Source organism: Peromyscus maniculatus, chromosome 10, assembly GCF_049852395.1.
Source record: "Peromyscus maniculatus bairdii isolate BWxNUB_F1_BW_parent chromosome 10, HU_Pman_BW_mat_3.1, whole genome shotgun sequence".
Taxonomy (NCBI): domain Eukaryota; kingdom Metazoa; phylum Chordata; class Mammalia; order Rodentia; family Cricetidae; genus Peromyscus; species Peromyscus maniculatus.
In genome coordinates this window covers 97,219,972-97,227,190 of record NC_134861.1, presented here as the reverse complement: position 1 = coordinate 97,227,190, position 7,219 = coordinate 97,219,972, and the positions used below count along the sequence as shown (strand labels likewise).

Sequence of the window (7,219 nt, the reverse complement as noted above, 5' to 3'; positions counted from 1 at the left end):
TAGTCAGAGACCAGTTAAGTTCTTCTTGCTAGCTGCCAACCTAAGGCAGAGTATGCTTGATGGAAAGTGTATCTCTATGACGGGTAAGGCTGATTAGTGAAGATGACCCAAGGCAGACACAGTCTATCTGAAGGATCTGAGGAGCCCTTTAATTTATTAAGAAGGGGGAGCTGTAGAGACCCACAGAGGTTTCCTAGTGAGAACTTACTCAGGGTCCAAGAATCTGAGCTTGCTTTACCCAGCAGGACTACATAGGGAAATGATTAGATCACGGGCATGGCTATCACATGTTTGGAAGGGTCTACAATTGGCTGTTCAGTGTGCTTTGATCTAGCAAGGGGGAGGTCTTTTGCTCTACCCCTTGGCATTGTTATAAAAAAACACTTTTGAAGAGGCAGAAAGGACTGTTGGGTTTTGATTTAGGTACTCCTGGAGCTATCCTGTTTTTTTCTCCTCTTTGCTATCTTTTTATCTAAAAGTTTCTTATCCTCTCCTCCTAAAAAAAATCTTTAAAAGGTGGGTGCTGGCCTTCCTCAAGCCTCACTATTATCTACTCTCCCAAAAGAACTACCTATGCTTCAACTGTCTCAGAAGAGTAAAATACCCATATGACAGTCACATGCAGTGCTAACTGGTTATAAGCAGGCTTCTTTCATTGTGTGTCACCCCCACATACAGACATTTTCAGTCTAGGCTATTACTAACATTTGCTAATAAAAGGAAAACTTGATCAATTACTTTTAGTTAGGAAATAGACAATTTTTCTGTTCATATAATCTAGTCTTTATTAAGTCAAGTGACCAGTATCACAAACTCTGAAACTCTTAATTGTGGAGATTTGAACAATTTACTTCCTAATTATACCAACCGAGGGCAAGGTACAGTAAAGGTATTAAACTTTATTCTTGACTCAAGAAGAAAAAAACCCAAACAAACCAAAAAACAAACAGATGGGGCTCATGGGTAAAATGAAAGATGTTGTACAATCTTATAAGTATAATAAAACACAGTATATAATATGTATCATAAATACTCTCTAGGGACTGCAATGGATATGTGGTACATGGTCAGTATATGGATACCACACTTATTTTCATTTAACAACAAGGTACACATAATAAATATATAAACTCAATATGCCTGGAACACAAACTTTACCACCTAGGAAGAAAGAATTTGTTCAGCATACTCAAAAAAGAGAGACGAAATCATACGAAAAACCTGTTTAAAAATCAGTATATTTTGTTCATTGACTCTGAAAGACTTGTTGGCCCCTGTTTTCATTGGAGAAAGGACTGACATAGTTTAGTAATCAAGTGAACACAAGAATGTAAGACACAGCACTAAAAACAGGGTTTCTGTACTGGTTCTACAGCTGAGGGTAAACCACCAGCCCTGAACTGTATCTTTCGATCCCTTTAGATCTCAGCGAATCATACTGTGTTGTGTGTTTGAAAAACAAAACCCTCTTACTGAGAATAGACTTGTTACAAACAAAGTTAGTCAAAGCCTCCTTCTTCTAATGAAAACAACTACTACTAATGCTAACTCTACCTGATGCTTTCTGACAATAGATGGGACTTGCAGCAAAAAAAAAACCCTTTTAATTAAAGCAAACTTTATTTGTATTACAAATTCTATTCTGACATACTGGACCAAGAATATTTGAGACCATGTCTCTGAAATACTATGAAATGAGTTTTGGTTTATGATTCATAATGAATTTCAAAACAGTCAAAGTATCTTTCTTAAACATTTGCTTAACTGAATATTTCACTGCACACTAAAGTAACATTTAATAAGTTGGTTCTACTAGATAGCTTTTAATATTGAGTTTCAAATAAATTGAGACATGAAAAAGAGACGAAAATATTCACACTAAAAAACAAACCGTTGAATTAGTGTGAATTTAAGGAACCATACAATTCTCCTTTGTTGTAGTTAGAGACAATATTTGGAGATTTTCTGGGGCCATTTTATAGAGCTAAAACAATATGAAATCCAAGTAATACAGTTAGTCCCACAAACATTAACTATGAGAAAGTAGACAAAACAAAAAACAAAGAAATAAACAAACAAAAAAAAAAAACAGTGCAGTAAACATCTTAACTATTCATACAAACTCCAGCACAATGGGGACATGGCCACACTATGGTTTATCAGTATAAAGTTTACCAGTAGAGGACACCTGAAATGAACAACCACATAGTTCCACCAGCATGGGAAGAAATGCCCTCCTTTTCTTCTACATGCTGGCTAAAAATGGCAGTGCTGACTTGTGGCTGGAAGTGTACTCAGGAGTCCTTTATAGTTCAAGCTTTAAAAAGCTACTTCATTGTCACCTGAAAAGAATTAGGCAGGGCAGCAATTGGGCGTACTTCTCAACATACTTTCCAGTTTTTGTTTTTGTTTTTTTCTTGGTTCAATATTTCAAAGTCTAGATCTGTCACATGAGGAAAAGTAGTTTTGTTTTGTTTTTTTAAATCTTCTTTCATCCATGGGTAAAGTTTATGGAAAATAAAATCAAGTGCAGAAGATTAATAATTAGTTATAAAGACCAGCATCATATGATTATCAGGCATAAATAATGTACTTGTACTTGTTATGGCAAATCCACTCAGGACCACACAGTGGATTACCAAATGTGGACCCTGGCATCTCCATTTCCGCCTCCAACTTCTAGATCCACTGTAGATTGGAAGGAGGTGAAGGACTTCTGGGGCAAGGCTGAGTCTCACTGTCATCTGAAGATGCTGGCCTGACTGGGACACTGTATCATCAGTTCCAACACTCCAACCGTTGTGCACTGCACCAGCAGTTCATCTGTTCCCTGTGACCTCACTGTCACCACCAGTCTGCCATTATTAAAAAAAGAAGAAAAACAAGAACATGTTACCAGCCAGTGATGCATACTCTCCTATATAGAAGTTGCCTTAGGAAATTTGGGACAAATAATGTTTATGGTTAGAAAAGACTGGAGAGGAACAGCAACTCATAGCAGTCCTTGGAGTCACAGGGTGACAAAGTGTGAGGGTATGAAGAGCCATGCTCTCACATTAACATGTGGTCTGTAGTCAGTAAAGGTTACAGAATGTAATTACTGGGATGTTTCATAGAATTAAGGGTTTCTGTTTCAGAGATAAAAAAAACTGTGACAACGCAACTGTCTGTAAAAGCATTTTAAAGCTATTTTCCTTTTATCGAAAATAGATTTTTTTCATACAATATATTCTGATTACTATCCCCCCACTCCCATCTGAATCCACACCCTTTCTGTCTCTCCTTAGAAAAGAAGTGTCTAAAGGATAGTAATAAAAAAAAAAAAAAAACAAAGACAAGCAAACAGGAACAGGACAAAATAAGCAGAAAAAAAAAAAAGCCAAAGAAAAAGCACAAGAAACACAACGACACGCATTCGTACACACAGGACTCTCATAAAAATACACAACTGGAAGGCTAATATATTTGCAAAGAACTTGTAGGAAAACAATAAATGGCCATCTACTGTTGTAAGGTATCTACCAGAGAAGACTGCTCAGGCACAAGTTTAAGCCAATAGGTCTTTATTAAATAGACTGCTAGAGACTGCACTGGGTGTTCAGGACCAGCGTGCAGTCCTGTGTAGTTGGAGTTTTCTCCAGTGCCACTCAGACCCAAATAAACACATAGACGCTTATATTATTTAAACTGTTTGGCCTAATAGCTCAGGCTTCTTGTTATCTAGTTCTTATATCTTAAATTATCCCATTTCTATTAATCTGTAAGTTGCCACGTGGCTTGTAGCTTACTGGTACATCTTGCTTTTCATGGCAGCGTCAGCTGGCAGCGTCTCCTCACTCAGCCTTCCACTTCGCTCTGTATAAATAAAATGCTGATTGGCCAGTAGCTAGGCAGGAAGTACAGGCTGGACAAGCAAAGAAGTGAATTGTGGGAACAGGAAGGCTGAGAAGGGAACACTGGCCTGACGTCCAGGGAGCAACATGTAACAGGCACACAGGTAAAACCATGGAACACATGGCAACATATAGATTAACAAAAATGGGCTGAGTTTTTAAGTGTAAGAGCTAGTTAGTGGTAGGCCTGAGCTAATGGCCAAGCAGTTTTAAAAAATATTAGCCTGTGTGTGTTTATTTGGGTCTGAGCAGCTGCAGGAGCAGGGTGGACACAGAAAACCTCAGCTACAGTCCTGAGCCTTTCTAAGGGTGAGCTTTTAAGCACAAAACCACATCCTGAGTTGGCACACCCCAATTAGGCAGAAGCCAAGAAGCACAGTACATCTAGGAATTTTCCCAGCACTATGGACTTTGAGGGACTAGTCTTTGCTCTCCTTCTGGCAGGTGTTGCTGCCTACCTGCTGGGTGCCAAGGTCTGAATGGTATTTCCAACATGGCATCAGTTATGCTAAGGTCTGGGGCATGTAACGTTACTGATGGGGATGGAACCTGCCCATCAGTTACTTTTCTTCAGTATTACCAAAGAAAACTGTCACTAGCAAATAGACACATAACAAAACATTTTCCTCACCAACAGGCAGTTTTAAGGGCATGGCCACAGCATCTAGCAGTCTTCCATGCCTCATGTCTCTTCAGTCTGGCCAGCTCCACGATCTCTAGCTGTATGGTCAACACCTGTGACTGGGACACCATGCTGCCAGTGGAATGCTCCATGCGTCTGTTTGTGTTCTCACCAGGCTGAGGAAATGACAACTCAGAGGACCACACCACTCAGGGTTTGCTGCTATCCTGTCTTTTGAAACAAGCAAACAAAACCCAGTAATGTTTTTCTGTTTAATAGTATGATCTGAAACACTTTCTAAGTGGCTTCAGCATTTAGATAAAAATTTATGGTCTGGTTCATGGTCTTGTAGGTGAGAACTAAGGGCTAAGTCTCTGCCAGTGAACATGGTATCTGAAGTCTTCACATGTATGCACATCCATACAGTCAGACACTACACTAAAAAAAATTTCAAATAAAACTTTTTATACGTCAAGTTTTTGTGGCTACAAAGATATTCATTTGGAGTGCTAATTTTTAAAGAATAGTGACATTAAAAAATCAATACATACAAAATTGCTTAAATATATTGTTTATCTACACAAATAGGATTCTAAGGTTATACCAGAAATATACTATAAGAAAATATTTAAGGAAACAGAATTATGCTCATAATGTATTTTAAATAAATAAAGCAGTGTAATATGAATCTTAAAAGGTCTTATTAATTAAAAAAAAATCCAGAGCTGGGTATTGGGGTGAATGCTGAAAAGATCAGAGAAATAGAACCAGCCACAGCTAATCTCACCTCTCCAATTCCTCAGCTGATCTCGTTTCCTCAAACTGGAAGCCTCTAGTCCTCATCTGAATGGATCTCTGCTGAACTGCCACTCAAAAGCCTAAAAGCTTAACCAGGCTCTAGTTCCTGGTTCTCACACCTTATTTACCTTTCTGCTTCCTGCCATCACTTCCTGGGATTAAAGGCATGTGTCACCATACCTGGCTGTTTCCAGTATAGCTTCGAACTCACAGAGATATGGATGGATCTCTGTCTTCAGAATGCTAGGATTAAAGGTGTGTGTGTCACCATTTTCTGGCCTCTAGATCTAGTGGCTCTTCTGTTCTCTGACCCCAGATAAGTTTATTAGTGTTCACAATATATTGGGGAACATAATATCACCACAAAGCAGTATGAAAATAATGTTCTCTTATCTGATTACTTTGTATAAAAATATTACATAAATGCCTTAAAAACATGAATTGAAGTCTTCTTGACGAGAGCATGAGATGTCTGTTGTCTTCCCATTGAAACAAATACAACTGCCCAAAGTTTTATTTTTTTAAAAAGTTGTGTGTGCTGTGTACATACACATGTAAATATGTCAGGTGTGACTGACTGCATGTGCACATGCATTTAGAAGCCACAGGTCACTGTGAAGCATCTTCCTCTACTGCTGTCTACCTTCTTCCCTGAAAAAACGGTCTCTCACTAACCCTGAACTTGTTATCTGGCTGGCTGGGGCTGCCAGTGAGCCCTGGCATCTGCCCACTGCATCAAGCTGCCTATACTGGGTTACAGTGCATACACCACATGCCTGACTTTTATTTTGTTGCTGGGAATCTGAACTCAGGTTCTCATGCCTGTTTATGCAGGAAGCACTGTACTTACCAAGTCAAGTCTGCAACCCTTATAGGTATTCTTTTTTTTTTTTTAATAATTTATTTATATTTTATATACATTGGTGTTTTGCCTGCATGTGTCTGTGCAGGTGCCGGATCCTCTGGAAAAGGAGTTACAGACAGGTGTGAGCTGCCATGTGGGTTCTGGGAATTGAACCCAGGTCCTTTGGAAGAGCAGCCAGTGCTCTTAACTACCGAGCCATCTCTCAAGCCCCATCTAGTTTTTAAGAATCCATTTTTATAAAATTTTATGAAAACAGAAGTTTCAATGCCTTAAAATATTTAAGGCCATATAGCAAAACCAAACCAACAAAGCAGGCAAACCCAGCTTAACTCCCTCCTTGCCTTCTTTCCAGGTCATCCCCATTCCTGTGTGTCAGCTGCCTATCCCTAGAAACACTTTAACAGGGACCCTCAGTAGTCACACTGGGCTGGGACTCAGGAGATTCTCACTATCCTTCCTGTCCTCCATTCAAGTTTCTCCTGACTTGACTTAGTCCTGGAGCAGCCTGTTTTCAGGGGCCCCTCCTCCTACTCCAACACTGCTCACTGGGACCACTTCTGGGTGTGGACCCTGGGCTCCCCCAGCCCTTTATCCCTGTCTTTGTCCTGCTGCAGCCTGAGTGCAGAAGCCCACCATTGACCAAAGCTCCACTCCCTGGGGATTCAACCTTTTGGTGCAGACCTCATGGCCCAGCTTTAGCCCTAACCACTCTCAGCCTTTCCTCCTAGCCCATCTCCATTCCCTTTTGCCACCCACTGACCTGCAGAAGCTCTCTATACTAGGGACCCCATAACCACCCAGCCGAGGATCCAGAGAGGACATATGTAATCACCACCAACTAAAAAAGACAAAAGCAGTTATCAACACCAAGAAAAACTTCAAACATCATTAACTCCAGAAGTGCAAAGAAACACAAACACAAATAGCCAAGACAATTACAGCAGGTCCTGAGAATTGCAATACAGCTGAAGCACTAGGCAAAAAAACCCTACTGTAACTGAGGTACTGACAATACAAACACTGCATGCAAAAGCCAGTTTC

General features: G+C 39.8%; 1 protein-coding gene across 6 annotated transcripts in view; it reads right to left on the bottom strand.

The window, feature by feature from the left end:
* Positions 1–759: 759 nt before the first annotated feature.
* The window catches only part of LOC102923476 (THO complex subunit 2-like), a 36,036-nt gene continuing 29,576 nt past the window's right edge, over positions 760–7,219 (bottom strand). For 3 of the 6 annotated variants that reach the window (XM_076545626.1, XM_076545627.1, XM_042285406.2), the window contains 2 exons: positions 4,525–4,746; positions 760–2,855 (listed from right to left, as the gene is read on the bottom strand). The gene's annotated coding sequence lies outside the window, so the exon portion shown is untranslated. 6 annotated transcript variants of the gene reach the window in all.